The 25151-nt window shown below is 50.8% G+C and overlaps 1 long non-coding RNA gene across 9 annotated transcripts; it reads right to left on the bottom strand.

Moving 5' to 3' along the window:
* Nucleotides 1-5725: 5725 nt before the first annotated feature.
* LOC114090781 (uncharacterized) lies at nt 5726-24486 on the bottom strand. Of its 9 annotated transcripts, none has more exons than XR_011705346.1 (6): nt 24313-24486; nt 18966-22205; nt 18227-18404; nt 17809-17949; nt 13694-15014; nt 5726-11809 (listed from the first exon to the last, which is right to left on the bottom strand). It is a non-coding gene; the product is annotated as an uncharacterized lncRNA (long non-coding RNA). The 9 variants fall into 9 exon arrangements; XR_011705345.1 differs by lacking the exon at nt 13694-15014 and having other exon boundaries at nt 5726-10941; nt 11634-11809; nt 24313-24485; XR_011705351.1 differs by lacking the exon at nt 13694-15014 and having other exon boundaries at nt 5726-10838; nt 11634-11809; nt 24313-24485.
* Nucleotides 24487-25151: the final 665 nt, after the last annotated feature.

The following is a 25151-nucleotide window of genomic DNA, read 5'->3' as shown; positions in this document are numbered from 1 at the left end:
CTAGGTGCCTTTCAAAAGATGGATGGTCTAAGAAAACATGGTACATATACATAATGGAATATTAGCCTTAAAAAAGAATGAAATTATGGCATTTGCCAGTAAATGAATGGAACTGCAGAGTATCATACTAAGTGAAATAAGCCAATCCCCAAAAGCCAAAGGACAAATGTTCTTTCTGATATGCACATATTGACTCACAGAGGCAGGAGGGTGGTATAGGTTCACCGGATTGAACACAGTGGAGTTGGGGGAAGAGAGGAAGGGTGGGAATGAAAATCACAGTAAAATGAATTGGACATAACATTCCTACGTTCATACATGAATGCATGACCAGTGTAACCCCATATCATGTACAACCACAAAAATGGGAAGTCATACTCCATGTATGAATGTCAAAATACATTCTACTGCCATGTATAACTAAAAAGAATAATTTCTTTAATTTTTTTAAATTAAGGATGGAAAGGGTGGAAAAAGATATATCATAAAAATAAAAATTAAAAAAAATGTTATTCATAACTTTAAACACAGAGTTACCATATGGCCCAGAAATCCCATACCCAATAATTCCATACCCAAGAGAAGTGAAAACAAACATCCACAAAATTTTTAAAGATTAATGATCCAAATGCTGTAAATCCATAAAATATGACTCAGTCGCATCACGCAGTGCTATAACATGATGAATCCTGAAAACCTGGTGCTCAGCGAGATAACCTGGCCACAAAAGAACACAAAATGTATGACTTCAATCACATCAAATACCAAGAATATTCAGATTCACAGAGATAGGAAATGAATTTATGGTTGCTTAGTGTTTGGAGAGGGTGGGTATGGGCAGCCTGGGGACTGGTTCCTAATGGGTAGAGTTTCTTTTGGAGTACAAACTATGGAGTAATGTTTCATGCCTATGCATGTACTTTAAAAAATGAATTATACACATTAAATTAGTATGGTATGTGAATGATACCTCGATAGAAATATTTCCCTAAAAGGTATGTAGTCGCCATATTAATCTCCAACCAAAGTAGACTTCAAGACAAAGAAAATTACCAAAGATAAAGAAGAATAAAATGTGGTGATAAAACGGAAAATTCATCAAGATTACAAAACAATCATAAGTGTATGTACATCTAACAACAAAGCTTCAAAATGCATAAGATATGCCGCAGTCTAGCTGCAGCAAAATAACCGGGGGGTGACGAGCAACTTGTGTACATTGACACAGCAGGAGAGGGAGCCGTTTATTGTAGGACAGGAGGGGTATATATACATTCCACACAGCTTATCTAATTGACATAAACTAGATACAGCAGTCAACCAATAAGGAATCTCCACACTTAACGGCTCACTGGCGTTACTTCACAAACCACTCCCTCTGGCAAAATGCCAGGCGCCATCTTGACTTGTTTACAGACCCTAACAAGATATAAATGATAGAAATGAAAAAGGTAGATAGATTCTAAAATCATACTTGAAGGCTTCAACACTCCTTTTCTCTATAATTGATAAAACAAGTAGACAGAAAACCATCAGGAATACTGGCCACCTCAGCAACCCTGGCCACCCATCTGACCCCATTACTCTCTGCAGCACATTCCACCCAAGAAAGCAGAATACAGTTCGCTTCAAATTCACATGGACTTTCAGCAAAACGGACCAAATCCTCAGTTATAAAACACATCAACAAATTCAAAATAATTGAAATAGTACAAAGTATGCTCTTTCCCCATAATGGAATTAAACTAGAACTCAATGATAGAAAAAAAATCAGAAAACCCCCTCCAAATACTTGGAAATTAAACAACACACTTCTAAGTAACCCTTTGGTCAAAAAGTAAGTCACAAGTGGGTTTGAAGTGGGTTTTGGTGGTCTGTCCTTGGGACAGTCACAAGCAAAATTATAAAACAGTTTTAATGGAATGAAATGAAAACACAATTTATCAAACTTTGTGGGACACAAGCAAAGCATTGCTTACAAGGATTTAGAGTATTAAAAGCTTTCTTAGGTAGAAAAAAAAAAAAGATCATTTCAAATAAAAAATCTAAGCTTCCACTTCAGAAACTAGTAAAAAGAAGCACAAGTTAAACCAAAGCAAACAAGGAAGGGAATAATGAAGTTGGGCACAGTGTGAATGAAATTGAAAACCAGGAGACTGATAGGTAAGATCAAAAATCGAAAGAATATAGATAATAATAATATCAAAAGCTGTCTTTTTAAAAAATATCAAGAAAATTGAAAAACCCCTAGCCAGACTGATCAAGAAAAAAGAAAGGGCAGAAATCACCAAAATAAGGGTTACCTCACAGATCCCCGAGACAGTAAAGCAACCTAAGTAACATTCCTATGATCGATTTGAACAAGGTGAAATGGACCAGTTTCTCTCAAGGACAGGCCACCAAAACCCACTTCAAACAAAACAGATGGCCTAAATCATTCTGCATGTATTAAAGAAGTTGAGTGTGAATTTCAAATCTTCCAAAAGAGAAACTGCAGGTCCAGATGGTTCTCCTGGCAATTCTACCAAACATTTAATAAATGAATAATATAAATTTGATCCAGAATATAAATCTGATCCAAACTCTTCCAGAAAATAAGACAGGAAGAAACACTTCCTAGATCCCTCTGTGCAGCTACCCAGTGCCAGTGCTGGTTTAAGACCACACCAAAAAGGAAAACTGCAGACCAGCGTGTCTCATGAACATGGACACAAGAGTTCTCCCCAGACATGAAGAGCTCAGATCCAGCAACTGTCTACTTGTATATTCTTATCTAGTTATTTTCTAGTTATTTCAGCTCAGATCCACCAAGCAGAGTTACCCCAGATGGGAAAGCTGGATCAACGTCAGAAAGAAATCAATGGATCCACTGTGTTAACAGACTAGAGAATTGAAAACCACGTATTATCTCTATAAATGCAGAAAATGCATTATACTAAATCTAATACTTTGTGATTTTCAAAAAACTTTTTCAGCAAATTGGAAATATAAGACAACTTCTCTAACCTAGTAAAAGACATCTACAAAAAAACCTATAGCTGACTTCCCACTTAATGTGGAAAAACAAAATTCTCCACCTGTGTGGGAATGAGGCAAGAATGTCCACCCTCACCCTAAAGAATTGAAAACTTCTGTCCACACAAAACCTGAACACACAGCTTACAGTAGCCTAATTCACGATCATTAAAAATCAGAAACATCCATTTCTTTGGGTAACTGCACAGAGAAACAAAAAGTGATGTGGTGCACACCTGTAGTCCCAGCGGCTTGGGAGGCTGAGGCAGGAGGATCAAAACCAGTCTCAGCAACTCAGCAAGACACTATCTATGAATAAAATATCAAAAAGGACTGAGGATGTGACTCAGTGGTCAAGCGCCCCTGGAGTCAATCCAAAAAAAAAAAAAGGAGTCTACCCATACAAATGAAATGCCACTCAGAAATAAATAGGAACAAATGGTTAATACACACAACATGTCTGAATCTGAAATTCACTGAGCTAAGTGACAGCAGCAAGCACAAAAGACAGCATTCTGCAGGATTCCTTTTATGTGACTGTCTCGAAACGGTAAAACAGCTGGGAGGGAGAACAGATCTGTGGTTGCCACGTATTGGGGTTCAGGGAATCCTGACTGCAAAAAGAACAGAACTGTCCTGCGACCTGACGTGCCACCCCGGGCTGCACAACTCTATGCACTGTCAGAACACAGAGGACTGTACACCAAAAGCAAGTAAATGTCACTGCTTATAAACATAAATTTACAAAACACACACACACACACACACACTACCTGGCATCCTCTTATGTATATTCTTATCTAGTTATTTTCAGGATTTTTTTTGGGGGGGGAGGGTACTGAGAATTGAACTCAGAGGCACTCAATCACTGAGCCACATCCCAGCCCTATTTTGTATTTTATTTAGAGACGGAGTCTCACTGAGTTGTTTAGTGACTCCCCATTGCTGAGGCTGGCTTTGAACTCACCATCCTCCTGCCTTAGCCTCCCAAGCTCCTGGGATTACAGGCATGTGCCACCGTGCCCAGCTCAGGATTTTTTTTAATACCTTCTTTTTCACAATATCTTTATTTTGTTCATTCATTTTTATGTGGTGCTGAGGATTGAACGCAGTGCCTCATATGTGCGAGGCAAGCGCGCTGCCACTGAGCCACAGCCCCAGCCCTCAGGATGTTTTTCAAAGGAAAACAAAAAAAAAGTTCACTGGTAATTTGTTTGAAACTGCATTGAATTGATACATAATTTATGGAATTTTCATTTTCAACAGTTGGTTATTCTGGCCCCAAACATGTCCTCTTTTATGCTCCTGAATAAACATGTGACATTTTGTTCACTTTTGGTCCTACATATTTTTTGTGAAGTTTTCCTAATTGTTATGTTATTTGCATTTTGTTGCAACTGTAAATGAAATCCTTCCATCACAGCACTGAGATTCTCTTTATTGGCTTAAGGGAATCCGATTTCTGAGTACGCGTTTCATAACCAGCCCTGGGGACCTCCCTTATTTCTATTGGTATTGGTTATTAACATGGTGATACAGACACTTACATCATGCACAACGGTGACTGTGCTCCACGGTCAGTGTGTCAGACTTCCCTTTTCCAAGTATGATGACGAGCACTCGAAACCAGGGTAGGCAGTCTCGCTTTTATTTTCTAGGTTTCACCCACATGTAAGAGAGGAAATACCTGTTCAGCTTTTTGTTCTCTGACCTCATTTTTCCTAACCTAAGAGATAGAGACTGGGCCTGTATAATGTGGTGACTGCATTTCTCACAACAATTTTCCATTAATTAACAGAGTGGCTTAGAAATAACAAACAATTGAAAAGACAAGAAAACAAATCATCCCCTGGTCCTACCTGAACAAGTCGGCAGGGTGTGCTGAGTTCGCCTGTACAACCCTTGCTTAGGCTGTAAGCGGAATGGCAGAAAGTCCCTTCAAGAGCTGAAAGCACTTCCTGGATTTTACATAAAATCCAGGCCCAGAGTCATGCCCATCTATGCCCATGTCACCTTCAAGGATGATCAGGAGGGTGGGACACAGGAAGGAACTTCTGTGTCCAGAAAGGTTGCCTGGGGATGAAAGGAAGGAAAGGAACAAGCATGGGAGCTGACCCCACCTTCCCTTAACCTCCTCAAGGACGACCGAGGAGAAGGATGACACAGTGTGTCAGCACTGCAGGGTCCAACTGGGACAGCAAATCAGCTGTGCTGTTGGGAGTGCTGTCCCTGGTTCTGTCCCACCACCCGCCACCTGTACAACCCTGGACAGACCAACTTCTTTTAGAAAAGTGGCTGAAAATGCAGAACACTTCCAGTTCTAACTTTGCCTATCATTTCTTTGGTAAAATGGGGCAACTGGAATGGGGGTTCAGCCACTAGAGCAAGAAAACCAAGAAGCAATTCCAAGAGATTCAAGATCATGAAATGGGCTGGCTGTATGGCTCCGTGGTGGAGCGCCTGCCTGGCATGCGCAAGGCCCTGGGTTTGCTCCCCTGCACTGAAAACAAAATTAATGAAATCACAAGTTCTCAGTGTGGGAAGAACCCAGGGGTGACCTAAGGTAACTTCACATAACTTCCCATCCGTGTAGGAATCCCCACAGTGACATTTTGACAATTATTTTGAATTGTTCTTGCAACAACAAATTTGCTATCTCGGAAAGCAGTTTGGCTTTTTTAACAGTTTAAAAGGTTTAGGAAACTCTCTCTTAAATTGAGATGAAATCAGTTCCGATCCAACATTCAAAATTTGAAGTGAGACCAGCCAGCTACTCAGGAGGCTGAGGCAGGGTGATCTCTGGAATCCAGGAATTCAAGGCCAGCCTAAGAAGTTAGAGTGAAACTCTACCTCAAAAATAAATAAATAAATAAATAAATAAAGATTTGGGGGCTGGGGTTTAGCTCAGTGACAGAGTGCTGCTTTGCATGTGTGAGGTCCTGGGTTTGATCACCAGCACTGAAGATAATAATAATAATATATTGGGGTTCTCATCTCTAATAATACAAAATGCAGCTCTTTTGTCTAGAATACAACTATATTTCTTTGACAAGTTCGGGAAGTTAACAGGAACAGTCAAACCCGTACTCGATTTCCATTGCTGCTGTAACAAACAGAAACTCAGGGGCTTAAAACCAGACCCATTCATCCTCTCCCAGCTCTGAAGGTCAGAAGCACAACCTGGGTCTCACTGGGGTAACATCAAGGTGTCAGTGGGACTGAATTCCCTGGGGAGGTTGCTGGGCAGCCTTGTTTCCTTCCTTTTCCAGCTTCCAGACACTCAGGTTTGGCGAGCGTTTGAGTGTATCCCCCAAAGGTCACTACCTGACGCTCCTTCTCCAGTGGGCCATGTGGAGAGGGGCTGGACCTTTAAGAGGCGGGGCCTAGTGGGAGGCCGGTAGGCTTTAAAAGGGCGGACCTCTTCCTGGGAAAGTCTCGCGAGATCGGACTGCTCGCCCCGCCCCACACTTCGCTTCCGCTTCCGGTTGTTGCTTAGGTTTCCGCTTCCGGTGTCCACCATGTGCCATAGCTCTGGCTCCCTCCGTGCAAGGTGCGACGTGGCCCCTGGCACTGAGGCGAGCCAAGTGACCTTTGTACTTGTGAGGTCCCCAGCTTGTTTACTAGAGCCACAGGAACAAGCCGACAGCGAGGCCGCCGCGCCCGCAGTTCACGGCCTTTCCGCTGCAGGACTCCTCCCCACCCGTCGGGGCTTCCTGACCTCTGGGCCCTCGGGGACGCGGGACGGGCCTCTGCACCGGGCCTCCGCTGCGCCGGCCCTGCCTCTGGCGAGCCTGTGTTCCTGAGCCGGGTGAAAGCAGGCTGAAAGTGCGAGTCAGAAAGAAGAGGGCCGCCCAGAGCCGAGGCAGCCCGTGCACAACCCCCGCACACGCACACACCAGTTGCTTTTCCTACCTGCTTGGAAACACTCTCCTGGTGTGGGGACATCATGGATGTCATAAATGAAAGCAAGTCACAGCAGGAGAGCACCCGTAGTTTTCTTGTGTGTATCACACAATGGAAGTGTGTTAATAGTGTTTTTAAGCTGATGAGAGTCTAGGTGCTATTTTTTTAACCTTTCTTGTTTTAATTGCATCTATTGTTTTAGCTACATTTGGTGCTGCTGCTTTACAAAGTTTATCTTTTTTTAAAGTAAAATCAGAGTCTAGAAATAAACCCACACACAGCCAATGAACTTTGCAAAGGTGATAGGGCAACTCTAGGAGGAAAGAATCTTTTGAACTAATAATATTGGGCATCCATGTGGGAAATAAACCACCTATCACACAGGAAAATTAACTCAAAATAGGCCTAAGATGTAAATTTAAGAGGTAGAACTATAAAATTCGTAGGAAAAAAAATGTAAGTCACCTTGGATTAAGCAATGATTGCTTAAATAGGACACACACAAAAAACCACAAAGAATAAAAGAAATAATAAGTTGGACTTCCTAAACATTTTTAAAGTTTTGCTTTTCAGATGACACTGTTAAAATGAAAAGGCAAACCACAGAAATAAAATGGAAGACAAATGCCTGACAAGGACTAGTACAAAGAACAAATGAGGGGAAAAAACTTCACAACTTAATGAAACAACCCAATTTTTTCAATGGTCAAATAATTTTAATAGACATTTCACTGAAGAAGATATACCCATAGAAACAAGCACATGAAGGCATCATTGTTGATTAGACAAATACAAATTAAAACCAAAAAGAGACACCCATTTGTGGTCACTAGGGAAGTTATAAGACTGGTAATACCAAGAGCTGGCAAGGCTCAGGAACAACTGAGCTGCTCACGTTGCTGGTGGGAGTGCAAAATGAAGGCAGCTATTCGGAAACCAGTTTAATGGCTCCTTGAAAAGTCAAACATACCATGTGGCCAGCAGTTTCACCTGGAAGTATTTACACAGACAAAGGGGAAAACCCTAGGAGACCGAAAACATGTCCACCTCAATATCTGTAAATTAATGTTTACAGCACCTTTATTCATAGTTTCCAAAGGAATGAAACAAACGTCCGTCAACTGGTATATGGATAAGTAGATTGTGATTCAATATAAGGAGCCAACTACGTACACAAGCAACAACACGGATGACTCTTAAAACCATCATATTCAGTTTTTTAAAATATTTTTCTAGTTGTCAGTGGACTTTATTTATATGTGGTGCTGAGATTTGAACCCAGTGCCTCATGCTAGGCAAGTGCTTGACCACGGAGCCACAATTCCAGCCCCATGTTAAGTTTTAAGAGTGGAACCTAGAAGGCTACACACTGAGATTCCACTTACCTTCAGGTACCTAAAAAGCCCAGCCTCAGAAATGGGAAGCAGGTGAGAGGCAGCCAGGCGGGAGGCTGGAGGGAGAGGTGAACTACTGAGGGCTGCGAGGGAACTTTGAGGATGATGGAAATGTTCTGTCATGATCCTGCGGTTATACAACTACACATTTATCAAGACTTATCAAATCGTGCACTTAAAATGGTGAAGTTTATTGTACATCAATTATACGTTGACAAAGCCGACCCCCAAAGAATCATGCAGTGAAAGCAGCTGACAGTCTAGAGTCAAGGGCAGATTCACACCCTGTGGTCAGCAGGAGACTCAGCGGGAAAGCAAGCTTTCAGTTTCATTTTGCCAGTGGATTCCTCTAAATCTAAGTGAGCAAAAGCAAAACGTACTGAAGAATTTTCAGAGTTTTCCTAAAGCCTCTCCCTCCCGCCACCCCCCAAGCAGACCGTGGTGATTTTCCCTGGACGTCGCCTGAAATTCTCAGTTTCTTTTCTTATTAGAGGATTTGCCCATGGTTCAAAAAGGGTCTTGATTCTAGGCCATCCTGCCCTCATGCACTTTCCATGCTGCCTTCTCTAGTGGACATCTCAGACCTGTCGGCCCATTTGATGTCCATTCTTGGGAATGCTGGCCTTCATCCTTTCTTTCAGAAGGCACCTGACTGAAACTTTTTTTTGGTACTGAGGATTGAACCCAGGGGTGCCCTACCATTGAGCTACACACCCAGCCTTTTAATTTTTTTTTTTTTAATTTTGATACAGGGTCTTGATGAGTTTCACGGGCTGGCCTTGAACTTGTGCTCCTCCTGCCTCAGCCTCCCCAGTCACTGGGATTACAGGCATGCACCACCTCACTCAACTCGAGCTGAACCTTCCTTTCATCTAAGACAGACTTGGAGAGAGAAGGGTCCTCCATGGTGATCAGCATCATCCGGGGAAACATCACCACAGCCAGGCAGCAACTCAGGCAGTTTCCCAGGACCCATAACTCACCTGGGAAGTAGTTTGGGGGACCCAGGAGGGGTCTGCTGTCTTCTCCTGAATGTTCATCCCAAGGGAGAGAGCTGCCCCGTTAACCAATCATTAACTGATGTACAGGAGGGAGTTGTCGCTGTCCCTGAGGATTACTCAGGAGTTTTTTGTTTTTGTTTTTGTTTTTCGGGAGCCCAGTGCCGCGTGAATGCTGGGCCAGTGTCTACCGATAAGCCCCAGCTCAGCCCAAGACTTCCTGCTCTTCCCACAAATGCCTACCTGGCAAGGTCACCCAGTGAGTCCTCGCCTCTGAGCTTCATTGAACCACTGGTTTCAACTAAAGAAATTTAAAAATGGAGCTTTTCTTCTAAAATTCCAACTCACATAAGGATTTTCCCAACACAGCTCAGCTGGAAGTTCCTCAGCTGAATCTGGTATCCAGCCGTGACACCATCAGCATGAGGGGTGGCCCAATCCTTGCAGAGGGAGACATCCTGTGCATTGTAGGATGTCCTTGACCCACTAGTCACCAGCAGCAGCCCCAGTTCTGACAACCAAAGTGTCTCCAGACTTTGGAAACTGTGGTATGGAGCAAAAGCCACCTCCCTCTGAGACCCACTGATCATGTTTCTTCCTTTCACTTCAGTGTCCTTTGAGTCCATTCCTCTCTGCTCTCCCCTCTCCACACCCCAACCTTCAAGCCTGTCCCTAAACTGCTTTTGCCCCTGTTCTGGAACCCAGAGATCCTCTATCAGTGGCCCAGAGAGAAGGTGTCTCTCGATGGTGGCAGAGGCAAGAGCTGTCTCACGTGAGCCAAGGCTCAACATGGAGTCCTGAGGAGGGGCTGAGGCAGCACAGTCCGGGGGACCCTTCAGCTCACGGACACCAGTCCCCAGGCACTCCAGCCTGAGCAGCAGAAGCCCAAGCACCAGAAGTTTCTAGGAGGGCTTTTCTGACTCACCGAAGCTGCGGGATGCAAGAGAAACTGGTGTGAAAGGAAACTGAGTATCAGGTACCACTTCCCATCAGAGGGCCCTGCCTGGCGGGCAGCTGGGGGAGTCCCTGGGCTTCCTGAGTCACACGTACAGCCCATAAAAGCACTGAGGACACACCTGTCAGGATCAGCCCTCAGCGCAGATAGAAACATGACTTACAAGCTCCTTGGTCCCTTATTCTGCCCTTCTGCCTGACAGGGGAAAGACCAAAGGAGAACTGGCCAATCCTAGGTCTCAATGGGAAGTGACTTCTGGTTTATGAAGTGTCACTTATTACTGGGTTCCTGGCTCAGTGGGGCTCTCACACCAGACTAAGTCTCTTGAGGACCTACTCTCCCAGGAGTCCCCACCTGTTGGGCACATGGTGACTGTTCATGCCAAGGCCTAAACATGTCACAGGAGCTTGCCTTCAAGGGGAAGCGTGTGTGTGGGGACTGCCTGTTCCCACAGTAGGCACCAGTGGGGAATCAGGGCTCAGACAAACAGCCTCCGGGCAAAAAGCCTCTAGGTTCAGCACACTCCCTCAGGCCACCGCTGGGTGAGATCCTCACGTCACAGTCGAGAGCAGCCTTGAAAGCAAGTTCACTGGGCTTCACTTGGGCTCCGCTGAGAAAATTCGGGGTGTTCTGTGTCCCCCACCTCCGAAGCAGCCTCCCTCAGTCCACGTGAGCTCTGCAGAAAAGGATGCCCACCTCCTTCCACAGTCTTGCGCCTAAGGAAGAGCTGCCCTCCGCCTCCTCCACGCGGCCCCCAGCCAAACATGGTGAGGGCCTTTCATCCTAACCGGTCCCCTGGGAACTTCCCCACAGCCAGCCAGGCCCACGAGTGCCCCTCTCTCACGTTCTCCACTCACAATTCCACGTCCCCTCGATTACATCACTATTTTACTGAGAAAAATAGAATCAAACCAAAGGGAAGGAGCTGGGCCTGCTTGAGACCAGAGTCACTCAGCCGTCCTCGAGGCTCACCAGGCCTGGCCCTGCCTACATCACAGCACCTCAAAAAGAAGCCACATGCTCACACAGTGCGTTGCCCGAGCAGGACTGGAAAACCCCTGGCTAGAGTGTGGGGTCAGTGTTCTTCCTCTCTCACTGACATTGCATGCAACTGCCATCAAGTAGGAGGGATAAAAAGAGAAATTCTCAGTTTGAGGAAAATTCGTCCAATATTCCTTCTAAACCCTGTAGACACCATAGTGAGCAAGACATGAGACTTCTAAACTGAGGAGCCGGCTATGAAACACTTACGTGCCTGATGACAGATTATGTATTTTTCTCGGAAGGAAAGGGGGAGGGGGGCCGGGGCAGAGGGGGGGGGGGGAAGAAAGGTGAAGATGCGACAGAGGGGGGTCTGAGGGGGCTTACCCAAGAACAGCCAGGCGGCCCAGGGTCATCGCAGCATCTCTGGAGGGTGGCAGCAAGGTCCACTTCAGAGGAGACGTGACAGTGAAGACAGATTCAGAGAGTCATGGAGCTCTTGTGCTGCTGACTGTAAGGTAGAGGACGGAACCAGGAGCCAGGAATGTGGGGGCCCCTAGAAGCTGGAAAAGACAAAGAAACAGACTCAACTCCGGAGCCTCCTGAAAGAGCCAGCCCTGCCAGCACCCGCACAGCCCCGGAGAGCATGTGGGGACCCTGGCCTCCAGATCCGTGAGAGAAACGTGTGCTGTTCGTGGTGATTGTTACAGCAGACACAGGAAACTCATACAGGACCTCAAACACCTTCTGCTCTAATCAACCATGAGTGACAGAACCAAAAAAGGAAAACAGGTACTAGAACAAGCCAGCAAGGCAACGTGGGCTAACTCGGCACCAAATCAAATGTACAGAACTAAGTACTTTACCACTGAGAAGATGAACCTGATTTCTAGTGGGAGTTCAGCATCAAACCTCTTAGGCTGTGAGAAAGAGAAATCTGGAGCCTTAAGAAGCACCATCACCCAGGCCTCAAAACAAGTTGGTTATCTGAGATACCACCTTATCTGAGTTATGACCAGCAGCTCCACAAGGAAAGAGGAAGGCCGGGGATGAAGTCTGTGTCCTGTTTAATTGTTTTAGGTTTAGAGGACTCAGGCTCCGAACGTCTTAGGATGTGTCATAATAGAATCTATGTCATGAGGAGTTAACAATAAATAACAGCAAATAACTAGGAAATGTCTCAAGTCCAACCTAAGATTCTGAGTCCCTGAGCCCTAAGAGCCAGGCCCAGGCAGGCTCTAAGCTGGACAGGTCAGTGAGTGCTTTCAAGTTGCTTTAAGTCCAGGTTGAACCTAATAAAATGCTACAGTACAGCATACAGCAGCAAGTGCCCAAGAAATCAGGGCTTCTCTGTGACAGAGGACAAATTGAAATGGACTTCAAAGATGGAGCAAAATTTGAACAGGCAAAGAAAGTGGGGAGGGTGTCCCACAGTGCTCCTGGTTCCCTGGCACAGAGGGAAGCATGTTGCTCGCTCTGTGACAGTAAGACAAGGAGCAGGGGCCTGCAGGAGGAGGCTCACAGCTGGCTGAGCCTTGGCCACAGCAGGCAACGCCTGGCACCATGCAGACGAGGCGTGGCTCCAGGCAGCTCTGTTCCTAGGAAATCGCTACCTAGAATTTATACTAGTGGAGAGAATTCCTTTTACAGGTGACAGAAACATGGTATTCAAACTAACCTAACAAGGAGAATGCATGGACTTGGGTACCCAGAAGAGTGGGGACTTGAGAGGTTTCAGACATGACTGGATCCAGGATCTCAAGTGACAGTGCTAGGGCTCAGTGACTTCCTCTGTCTCTTAGGTAAGTGCCTTTTGCCTTCAGGAGAACTGGCTTCTAGCATCTCCAGACAGATCAGCCTCTCGAGCTTCGGGGAGAATGAGGACATCTCTGCCAAGGGCTTAGCAGAAGCTCTGAAGAGGCTCAGCTTGAGTCCCAAGGCATCTAGACGCCTCCTCCCAGGGCAGCTCATGCTGACATTCGTGTAGTTGCACATAAATAGTCCCAACAGACTGGCTTCCTTCTGGGGAGAAGCTGTATTATGATTCCCAAAAGCCAGAAACCCCCAGCAATAGGGAAGAGGGCAGAGACAGGAAGGTCCCTGGACACTGCCACGTGCCAGCCCCGTTCCCCACCAAAAAGCCATCAAGTTTCCAGAGCAGACAGCCCAGTGGAGGCTACCAGAGTAAGGCCCCGGGAGAGAGCGGCAGGTAAAGACCCCAGCTTTCTCCGTCACAGAGCTGAAACCCACGGGACCCTACTCCACGGAGGCTGCCGGGGAGTGAGAACCTTCCCTTCTCACTGGAGGTGACACTCCCACCAACAAAGACACCCACGAGCACAAGAACCAGCCACACCCAGCAATGTGTCCATCTGGAATCCTGGCTTCCATGTCCTAGGGCTGCTAACAAGCACCACAAACTGGGAGGCTAACACAACAGGAGTCACCTCTCACAGTTCCAAAGACCAGAAGTCCAAGGTCAGTGGGTGAGTCCCTCCTAAGGCTCCAGAGAAGGCTCCTTCCTGCCTCCTCGGCTTCTGGTGGCTGCTGCTCTCGCCCAGCCTGGGACTCCCTTGCCTGGTCTTTGCCTCCTCGTCACACGGCCACTCTCTGTGTCTGTGTCTCCTCTCCAAGGTCTTATAAAGAACCTGTGGTTGCCTTCAGGAGGGCTCACCTGCAGTCCTTTATCTTAACTATTTACATGCATTCATTTCCCACAGTCACAGCAGGGCGCCCCTCGGTGCCTTTGGTGAACACAGGCCTGGTGGTGAGTCCAGCCTCCTCAGCGCCTGAGAAGTCCCACATCTTTCCTCCCCGAGAACAAACTTTCCAGACCCTGAAGCGTCCCACTGTGGGAGGGGACCCAAGGAAGTTCTGGCCTGGAAGTCTGAAGACAGGTGCTCCATTGGTGCCCTGCCAGTCCCAAGCCCTTTCTCCCTGCACCAGGACAGCCCGTCAGAGACAATGACAGAGAGTGGAGGGCGAAGTCACAGGCAAGAGGAACAGTCAGGGGACGCAGCTGGCCAGCATGTGTGAGCTGACTTCCTGAAGGCGGGGTGGCGGGGCCTTCCATGGCTGCTGCATGACAACATCCAAGATGGCTGTGGTCATGTCCAGCTGAGGTCCCACAGGTGGGAGCAGGGAGCAAGGCGTCAGGTGGTTCCATCCACCCGCACCTGACCAGCTAGCACTGGGAGAGCAGAAGGTCTCACACAAACTCCGTGCATCCTGACCAAGGCAAGGCTGACGGCGGGCTAGGTGCCTAGACCTGTCAGATGCGTGCAGACATGATGGTAAGTCACTCTGCTGCCGGCTGTACATTCTTTGGGGCCATAAACCTGTTATTCTTTGTTGCCTATCTTAAGAAAAAGGGCACTCTTCAGAGCAGCAGTCCTGGGTCACTGTACCTCCCAGTGGCTGGGCCCTTCTATTTTTTCCAGCCCTTCTCTAAACATGTAACTTCCTCATTGCAGAGTCTCATGGAGTTGCCCTCCCTGCAGGATGTATTCCCAGTTCTGCAAGTCTTGCTTTAAAGTAGATGTTAAGTCGTCTCTAGCTCTTCCTGGTGCTCTGCTAGAGGATCATGCACAAGCTTCATGAAAGCAATTGACTTCCAAATTATAGCTGCCCCTGAGGGTGTGAAGTCCTGGTCTTCCACCTAAAAGTATGCACGTTGTGCAACCTTGGGTATAAAAGGGTGTTCAGAAAATAGCTTCTCCAACAGGGTTTCCTTCCTGTGGCCAATTTCATGTAGACATGTCACAATTGCTGCAGGAGGAAGGAGAGTTTTAAAAAATACCCTGGACTTGCTGAAAAGGTTATTTCTTATAAAAGCTCTTCCCTTCTACTTAGAGAAAAAAGAGCCAAGAAGATTCCCTCAGTTTCTTAAGTTTGTGAAGGTTAAAAAAAAACCTCATTACAACTAGAGCTCTGTCCTGAGCCGCACCCGGCTGCCCAGCCCAGGGGCTACCAGACCAGCCAGGCACGCCCCCCTGCTGCTGTCATGCCTGTGCCCACTGTCCTCCAGAACTGTGCCACAAACTCAAGACGGTGTGGTGGAGGGGTCCCTGCTGGACCACGCTGGGGCTCTGGGGATGGTGCAGTCTGTCCTCAGGTTTTCATTTCCATTGGGCTGGGGAGGGGGTCTCCTGGAACCAATTCTCCACAGAGGGTCCACTGTATCACACATCTCTTCTCCACTATGTAGCTTGTCCTCTCCCTTTCTTCAAGGACCTTCCAAGGAAATCAGTTTTGTTTTTGTTTTTGTTTTCTTTCTGCAGTCCTGGAGAGCAAGCCCAAGGCCTTGTGTACTAGGCAACTGCTGCACCTCAAGCTACATCCCGGCCCCGTCACCATTTTTTCTTTCTTTTTGATACAGGGTTTTGCTATGTTGCTATGTTAGGGGACAAACGTAGAGCTCAGGTCCTTTCAATGGTAGAGAAATCATCCCCCAGTTTGGGTGAGTGATGAAAGACTGAATCCTCAATGTAAAGGTGAATAAAAAGTAAGACAACTGTGTACATAAGAACTAAGATGCACTCTTGGGACTGGGGCTGGGGCTCAGTGGTGGAGTGCTTGCCTAGCAGGTGTGAGGCACTGGGTTCAATTCTCAGCACTGCATATAAATAAGTAAATAAAATAAAGGTCCATTGACAACTAATAAAACATTTAAAAAAAAGAACTAAGATACTCTCAAAGAAAAGAAATTTTTTCATCACCAGCTATCAAGACCTATTATAAAAGCCAGAGTAACTAAGGTGAGGGGCATTGGTGTCAAGATTGGACAGTGACCCAGGGCACAGACCAGAGATCCCAGACCCATGCATGAGTGGACGCTTGACTTAAGACACAGGTTGTACAGCACCGAATGGGGGAAATGATCATCATTTCAACAAATGTGCAGCAGAATTGAACAGCCACACCATGCAAAAACCCAGTCCTGCGTATTTATAGAGCTTCGTGTGAAGACAACACTAAAGTCTTCACAGTTAACGCAGGCCTGGCTCCTCATTGACTTGAGGTAGGGAACACTTCCTTAAGACAAAAACAAGTCATTAGCCATAAAGTAATGATATATAACTCAACTCTTTGAAAATTAAAACTTCTACTTATCAAAAGGTGCCATGATAGTGAAAATGTAATCCTCAGAGCAAGAGAAGATAATTTATAGCATATATACCAAATGGCTGGTTCTTACCCAAAATATAAAAGATCTAGGAATCAGTGAGAAATTCAAATTGAAGATTCAATGAGTGTCAAGTACATAGCCCCATGACCTTCAATTCCCATCTACCGTATGCTGATAGAGATGCAGACACAGAAGCACACAAGCTAAAACGCTTATGGAAGAGCTGCTTATAATTCCTAAAGCCTAGAGAAAAACAGGCAAATGTCCATCAACATTAGAATGGATAAATAATTTGAGACATATTGCATATCACTTATCCAAAATGCTTAGGACAAGAAATGTTTCAGATCACAAGTATTTTGGGGACTTTGGAATATTTGCATAGGAACCAAAGCCTAATTACAAAATCCATTTATGTTTTATACACACCTATATACATAGTCTAAAAGCGATTGTATACAGTATTTCTATTGATTTTGTACACAAAACAAAGTTCAGTGTTGAGGAATTTTCCACTGTGGCATCATCTCAGCTCTCAGAGTTTCAGATTTTCAGATTAGGGATGCCCAACCTGTCTATTTCTGCAAAGAAATAATACATAGCAATGAAGATGGATGGCCCAGACACATAAGGGGAGTGAATCTTTAAAAGAAAATTGGGGTAAGAGAAGCCAGTTCCACCCTCAGAATTAAAAATGCTTATCATAGGGTTCCCCTGCTGTGGATCTGGAAACAAATTGTTACTAAATGGCAACATTAAGGAACCACAAAGAGAAGGCAAATGAGGACCGAATGACCAGGAAGGTGGGGTCCAGGGTTCTCCAGGCGGGGAGCGCAAGGTGCCCAGCACGCCGTCCCTCCCTCCTCCTCCGGGGGGCTTCCCCAGGGTGCATCAGCTACACATTCATATTTTGGGCAATTTTTCTATAAAAGATAACAATAAAAAAGAGGTCAGAGGTAACTGCTGAAATCATAGAAACTCAGCCTTGTCTCCAGCAGATTAAAAAAGAAACAGAGCTGGGGAGGCCCTGGGGGTGCTGCGGAGCTGACAGCCCCCTCGGCCTCGCCCTTCCACGGCTTCCACCTGCCACTGCGCCTCACCCAGGCCTGAAGCGAGGGGCCGGCCACCACGCACAGAACCCTCTCAAGGTCTGTGAGCCAAAACCATGGCTCCTCTCCTTTCCCGGGTATTTCACCTGACGAGGGCTCTCCAATAAGCCGCCCTGGCAGACATGCTCCCATACTGTGGGGCCGAGGAGTCCCAGAGGACAGGAGGAGAAAGAGGGTGACAGGTGTGGCCCTCATCTTCTGCAGAGATGGCACCCAATAGAAAGGCCAGAGGGCAAGAGGCAGAGCAGGGGGCCTCACGGAAGGCCCTGCAGGCGGTGATGAGGACACACACGGCATTCCTGGCACGAAGAGGCACTTGACTCACCTCGGCTTCCCTTCTGCACAGAGCCTGGTGCCCAGGTCAGCCAGCTTCCTCCTTGTTTAATTGAGTGCCAGCTGGCACACGACGCCCAGTCCAGTGGAGGCCAGCGGTCAAGGGCTGGGGCTGTGGGGCAGGAGGAGCTCGCTAAGTGGGAATAGACAGACAGCAGGCATTACTGCAGGGGACCAGAGGCCTGCTGCCCCAGTACCTTGTCATGGACATTGCAGACTCCAGCAAAGCCTAGAGAGTCTGTGGTGAGGGTCCCACCCACTGCCCAGAGTCTCTGCCCCTGTCCTCCTCCCCTGTTGGGTCAGGTAGCTGTCAGTCAGTCGTCTCCTATCCTTCCACCCGTCCACCCACCTTGACATTTCAACCCAGAACAAAGCAAATTGCAGGCATCAGTACCCTTCCTGACACCTACCATGCTTAGTGTTAGCTCGCGGTCAACGTTTGTTTACAGGGTTTTTACTTCCAATATAAAATTGACAGAGCTGCGGTTGTAGCTCAGTGGTAGAGCACTTGCCTTGCACATGTGAGGCACTGGGTTTGAGCCTCAGCAACACATAAAAATAAAATAGAGGTATTGTGTCCATATGCAACTAAAAAAAATATTTTTAAAAAATTACAATTGACTGGTGAAGAAATGCACAGATTTCACACATTCACTGAGTCTTGGCAAGTGCATATGCCTGTGTGCCTCAAACCCCCATCAAGACATGGACTTGGCCATCCTGCTGTCTCTCTCCCTCTCTACCCACCAGCGGGGTGACCGCTGCTCCGTTGGCCTGGGTTTCTCCACCCCAAGGTTGTAGGACCCCTGGGAATGGCAAGCTCCAGAGAAGGGCGGGGCTCCTTCCAGTCACCCGAGCTGCAAACCACCCCTCTCTGTTTCCAAGTGACACTCACTGCTCACCCAGCTCTCCCTGGTGGATACTGGGTGGTCAGTCCCCTTTGACTATTAACCTCAGGCCAACACCAGCAAGTCAGCTGGGCCTGCCTCGTCCAGCACAGGAGGCCCGTGCACAGGCCCTTGAGGGCCGAGCCACCACCTCTCCAAGCCAGACCTGCCGGTTCCCGCTCAGGACACTGCCAGGGCCTCCCCTTCCTGCCTCTCTGCCACCCAGCCTCCCTCCAAACACTGGCACCAGCTGCTGGTTCACCTGTGTGGAGTCCGGAACCCAACAGGGAGTAGCTGAGGGTGCTCTGTTTTGCTTCTTCCTTCGGGCTAGTTCTGTGGAACGTCAGATTTCCAGGCCCCTCTGGCTGGCTGTAAGAGGGCCCGCTCTTGCACTGGAAGTAGAATCGCGGTGCTTCAGAGCTCAGGGTGCCCTGGAGATCCTCTCCAGCCCGAGCCATCTCTGAGGACCACAGTGTTCTCCCCACGGCTGCCCATCGGCCAGGCTCAGGCTTGGGCTTTACTTAGAGTCAGATGTTCTGTGGCCATCCAATCCAAAGGCACCAGTCCACCCAGCTCTGCACCCCGTCCCCACACGCCATCTCAAGGAATCAGGGCCAGGCACGTAGGATGTCTCAGGCCAGCTTTGGGCTCTTGGCGAAGCTGTCCTTGAACATGGAGCCAGCCTGCACTTCCTGCCCTGAGCCGGCAGCTTGAGCCATTCCCTGGGCCGGAAGTTCCTACGTCAAGAGATGAGTGGTGCCCTGTCCCCTGTGAACTGCTGCTCGTTCAAGCTGACCTTGGACGTCTTCCCTCCTCTGACCCGTCCAGAGCTCCCTGAGGTGGATTATATCTGACCCCTCCCTGACCCTGGCCATGAGGGGCCCAGCATGTCCTCGCCACAGCAGGACTGGGATGGACACTGGAAGGAAGGCGGCAGGGGGGGGGGGGCGGGGACCACGTCTCCCCACGCAGGTGGCTGGTCCTGTTGCCGTGTGAGCATGTGAGTCCAAGAGGAGGCAGATCCTTCTTCCTGAAGGAAGTCAGAGGCGAGGACTTAGAGAATCCAGCTGGGCCTGGGCCGAGCAGAGCTGGACTCACCCGGGAGCTGGTTCCTGCTGGCCGCCCTCCACGGCCTCCCTCCCGCGGGCTGGCATGCTGGACCCGGCTGGCTGGCTCCCAGGACGCGGGAGGAAACCCCTGTTCCCCGAATCAGCCACGCAACCAGCCAGGCCCCCCACTCCTCACGCTGACAGCGTGTGGGAGGCCCCACCACTGCTTCCAAGGATGAACATTTCCCAACAGAAGGAAGCCCCCAAAACTCCTGTCAGTGCTCTACGGTTAAAAGTGGGAGCCTTTGAAAAGCACACCAAATGGTGGATGTCAAACCTGTCGGGAGGCCAGTCGCTGCAGGTCGGAGCCCAGCGCCCATCAATCTCTCCCGCACACACAGGAGTTAAACTGCATTTGACCTTGGAAAACCCACAGATGCATAAACAGTGGGAGAGAAGACACGGTCCCCACATCCGCCCCAGGAGAGGGCCGTGGCTCTGCTGGGCAGGGAGCACGTCCCCACTGCTCCCTGCAGGGTCCTCCCGCAGCTGCTTTTTGCAGATATTAGAGCAAAGTGTTTCTGGCCCGGAGACAAGTGGGAGAGATGCCATCAAGGGTCAAAGCCACATGCTCAGGAGCAGAGCAGCGAGGCCCAGAACAGGCCACGAGGAGAAGCCCCCTGGAAGCAGACACCGGCAGGTCTGCGTCTCCTCTGGCAGGAGCCTGGGTCACCAGAGACGTTTCCAGGACTTAAAAACCTAAAGAGCACGAAGCACAACACGGAGACCGGCTGACCTGAGAACGGCCTGGACGTGCGGATTTCACCCTGCGACTGGGGCGTAGCTCGCCGCTCCCAGCCCTGGTCCCCAGCAGCACAAGAAAAAGAGGCCAGAGTTGAAGGGTGGACTCCACAGCCTGGACTGACCAGGGAGCTGGGAGCCCCAGGGCACAGGGAAGGTGTGTCTGCTGCTTACAATAAAAGAGCATTAGAAATTCAAAATGAGTGTGGGGATGGGGGGAAACCCGCCTTAGGAACCCGAATAAGTGACACTGTGGTAACAATTGCAGGGACGTCCCTGTCATAGGACACTGGAAGGCCAAGAGCAGAATGTGGGAAGGGGACCCAGGGGTGGTGGGCTCTGGGGAGGGGTCCAGGAGGTACAAGCAGCCAAAGCCCAGGAGCAACATGGCCAAGAAGAGGTCACCGAGAGCGTGACAGAGGGACGTCCCTGCAGTGGCCCAAGGACACTGTCCCTAGAGGGGCAGCCTCCAGCTGGCCCTGGCCTGATATCTGCAGGGAGGGCTCCCACGTCCCCAGGAGGAGCAGTCCAGCACGGGTTGTCCCAGGATGGTGACACCCAATGCTCAAACCAGCCCTGCGTGTGCTCCCGTGGGACTTCCAAGACGTGCCTCTGAGCAGAGCCGTAGTGACGGCCACAGTCAGCGCCAGGCCTCCGTGTACCCTCTGTTTTGGTTGAATCATGTCTCCCTAGAAGGTGCACTGAAGCCCTGACCCGGCCCCTTGAGAGTGAGCTTGTTGGAAACAGGCCTCTGTGGCTGTGGTCAGGCTAGGAGGAGGTCCTGCAGGCAGCCTTGCGGCCAGTGTCCAGCCGCTGGTGTCCCAGGATGAGGGAAGGCAGGACACAGACACAGGGAGAAGCACGTGAGAGTGGGCAGGGGTCACAGGGATGCATACGGGATGGCAAGGCCGGTCAGCAGCCACCAGAAGGAAGAGACGGACAAGGGACAGGCTCCGGCCCTGCCCGCACCCCCTGCCCCTGTGAGCAGGAATCGCCACTGTTTAGAGCCCCAGTTTGGGGTGCTTGTTGCAACAGCCCAGGAAGCTGCTGCTCCTGCCTCACTTTGGGGACCCCAAGTGTCCAGTGTCCCCTGCATGACCACTGTGAGGTCCAGAGCTTTCTCCATGCTTGGAGCAGGTCAAGGGAGCTCAGTGCACCTGTCCCACTCCGTGTAGAAGTGAATCGGCTTCAGCAAACCAGTGGCACTAGTGAGAGGTCCAAGTGTGCAGCGGAGCTGGCGCCCGACCCGCCCTCATTCCTGTGCCCTGCCCCACACCGTGGAGCCTCAGGCCAGCCGAACCGTCAGAGTCAGGCTGACCACAGTCAAGCCCGGCTCGAGGGAGAGGGACTCCTTCCTTGACAGGAGGCAGCGTTGTGGTCCTGAAGGCAGGGGCACAGGGAGGTCCTCTGTGCACAGGGAGGTGCTCCGGCTTCCCGCAGGGAAGGACCAGCCACTCTGGGAGCTGTGGGTGGCTGTTCATGTGGGAAGATGGTTAAAAGCTCCACGTGCTGGAATCAAACCAAGAAAGACCGTAGCCGAAGCACTTGTTCAGGGGGATCGAATGTCACAGGGGCACAGGCAGGAATCGCCGGGGCACAGGGCAGACTTCAACGCCAGCGTTTCCGAAGTACCAGGGAGCACACGGCAAGGCCTGTCTGGGGGTGGGGGGGCGGCTGACTGCTCACCCAAGTGGCGGTCAAGGCAGCCGAGTCCTGGGGTAAGAAGCACTGGCCAGGTCAGCTCTCCAAGGACACGTCCCCAGCCCCCGGGGCCGCCAGCTCCTGTACGTGAAGGGCCAGGGAATCCAGTGCTCGGGAAAGTGAAGTCACTCCGGTGTCTGCCGAAGGAGCGAGGCTGGAATGTTCTGGGGCTGGAGAACGCAGGTCCAGCTGGGCCAGGAAGCCGCAGAGCCAGGTCAGGGCGGAGCCGGAGCAGGTCCAGAGAGAGGGTGGAAGCAGGCAGAATCCCGGCCACCATGCGTCCCTGGGACCCTCCCAAACACCGCTGCTGTCACTCTTCCAGCCCCAACGTGCAGAGGCTCGGAGGGCTGCTGTCACCCAAGGACGCGCGGCCTCACACTCCGGCCTGCGCAGCACATGGGCACCCCGCCTGGCCCTGCCCCAACGCCCACCTGGAAGCCAGCACTCACATGGGGCACCCATGCCCGGACCCTCCCCAGGTGGGACACAGCCAGGCGCTGGCACACAGACCCGCTCCCCGCTGTGGGCTGGTCACAGTCCCTCAGCAGGCCTCCAGCGGGGTTGTGCCACCACCCAGGCCACCACCAGCAGCCCTGGGACCACGCCCTATGGTGAACTGAAAACAGGGCCCTGACCCAGCGGGAGAGGGGGAGCCCGGATCACAGGGCTTGGGACTAGGGACGTCCCTACTGGGACGAGTGGACCCCTGCAGGTGTGCTGAGTGCTGGGCCCGCAGGACACGGGGCCAGCAGGGCCCAGGCCCCACCAGCACACCAAGACTCGCCAGCTGGCACTGAGGTCCCTTCGAGCACCCGCCCTTCTTTTCTCCTTTCCTGTCCCCTTGTCACAGCTGGGGACCCTGTGGCACTGAGTCCCCTGACACACTCGATGCCACACCAGCTGCTGCCTAGTGTGGCATTTCTTGTCACCAAGGGCAGGAGGGGAGTGTGTGACTCCAGACAGCCAGTGTCCCCTGCTGGCCCCCGCCTGGCGCAGGTAGGTGTCACTCATCACCCCCTGTCCTGCAGGGACCCAGCCCAGCTTCCTGCCCACCACGCCCCAGGACACCGCCTGTGAGCACCACTGAGCAGCTTCTGTGTGCCGAGGGCCCGGCCGTGCTGCACCCTGGACACCTGGGCCACTCAGCTGTGTCACCTGGCTGAACCCTGTGTGGCTCCCAGGGCTGAGCTGTGACACTGCGGCCAGGGCCTCCCGGCCAGGTGGGAAAGGAGCAACCACGGGTCTCCAAGGCTACGGAGCTCCTAGGTGTTGGCTGTGCTCCTGACCCCCGGGCCACCCTCCAGGAGGGCCACCTCCCAGGCCAGCTGGATGTCCCCTGGGACCTGAGTCCCACTGGCCTGCCCAGCGCCGCATGCTGATGTGCCTTCTCACGACCCCTCCCTTTCCCCTGGAGACAGAGTCTGCCTGATTTCCGCGTTTGCAGGCTCCTTCGCTATGAATTCTCACGGCTGTTTTCCCCAGGAGCAGTTTGGGCTCCTCGGTCAGATCCGCCTCGCCCAATGCACTCCTGGGGGCGGGAGCCCTACCCAGCCCGCGGCCTGTTTTGAGGAGCCCCTCCTCTTGCTCCTGGCAGGAGCCCTCGGCTGTTCTGCTGGGGCCTCGGGAATCTCGGGAATTGAGAGGTGAGACTGCGCCTGGAGGGCCTCCATCTTCCCTTTGACCCTCCCAGCAGTTCCCAGGGTTCTCCTGGTCCCACCCACAGAAGAGCCAACTGAGGCTCCGGTGTAGGTGACAGGTCCCCAACCAGGACTAAGGACTCTGTGTGCGGTATCCTCCGTCCTGAGCCGCCTCCTGGCAGGTGGGCAGTCTGGGCTGATACCCGTCCGGGGTACGGTGCCCTCCAAGTCCTCCCAGCTGGGTGTGGATCAGGGCCTGAGGGACGGTCCCCTGCGAAGCCCTTTGACACAAGCCACCCTGCTGCCCCTGAGCCCAGGCTTCTGACCGCAAGCACCCCGCCTGGTGGAGTCCAACCTCTACTACAGAGTGGGGCTCCCTCCCCGTGGCCACCCACTCCTGGAAGAAGCAAAAGATACAAACCTGCACCAGCCAGGGCCAGGGGGGCCGCCATCTGCCCCAGCAGGTCTGGGGCACAAAAGGTCCCGAGTTGTGCCTCACTTCCTGGCTCACCCACACACCCCATAGGCCATCTGTGCCGTGACTGTGGTCTCTTGTGTAATTGTGACACAAAGTTCACACACCAGCGGCGGATGCCCTGACCGCCCTGCGTCCTCTGGCAGGATTGGTTAGCACGCACTCTGCTTGGCTCTGGCTTTCCCTACGGAGCCTTTGGTGGCAGCTCCCCAGGGGTCCTGGCACTGCCCCCAGCACACGCGGGCACACACGCACACACACATGCACACACATGTACACACACGCACACACGTACACACATGCACACACACACACACACACACACACGGCACGATGAGAGTAAGTGGCTCACAGTCCAGCTGATGGCATTTCTAGACTCAGTGACCGTGAGGGTCACACCAGCGCCCCAGAGGTGCCATGCAGTGGGAGACTCGACACCATGGTAGTGGGCAAACCTTGGGCAACCAGACTCTCCCCAGGAGAGTGGCTGGCAAAGCTGCCCGGCCATAGCAACAGCAGAAGGTGGAGCGAGCCCTGGCAGGGTCCACCCAGCTGTCCAGGAGAGGCTGTCGAGGTGGCTCTAACCCGGGTCCTCACTGCACAGCCCCTGGCTCAGAGGAAGAGCTGGGAGCTGAGGGTGCCACCCGGGGCCTCCCCAAGATCCCCGCTCCTGGCAAATCGCACCTGCACCCTGGGAAGCGGTCACAGCTGCTGGTGTCTGTGCAGCCCCCGACAGGACACTGCGAGAGCCCTGAGCCTCCCTCAATGCTCAGGAGGGTCCAGCA

Source organism: Marmota flaviventris, chromosome 18 (genome assembly GCF_047511675.1).
Source record: "Marmota flaviventris isolate mMarFla1 chromosome 18, mMarFla1.hap1, whole genome shotgun sequence".
Classification (NCBI taxonomy): domain Eukaryota; kingdom Metazoa; phylum Chordata; class Mammalia; order Rodentia; family Sciuridae; genus Marmota; species Marmota flaviventris.
Note: the sequence above shows the minus strand (reverse complement) of the source record. Positions and strands in the feature narration are given on the sequence as shown.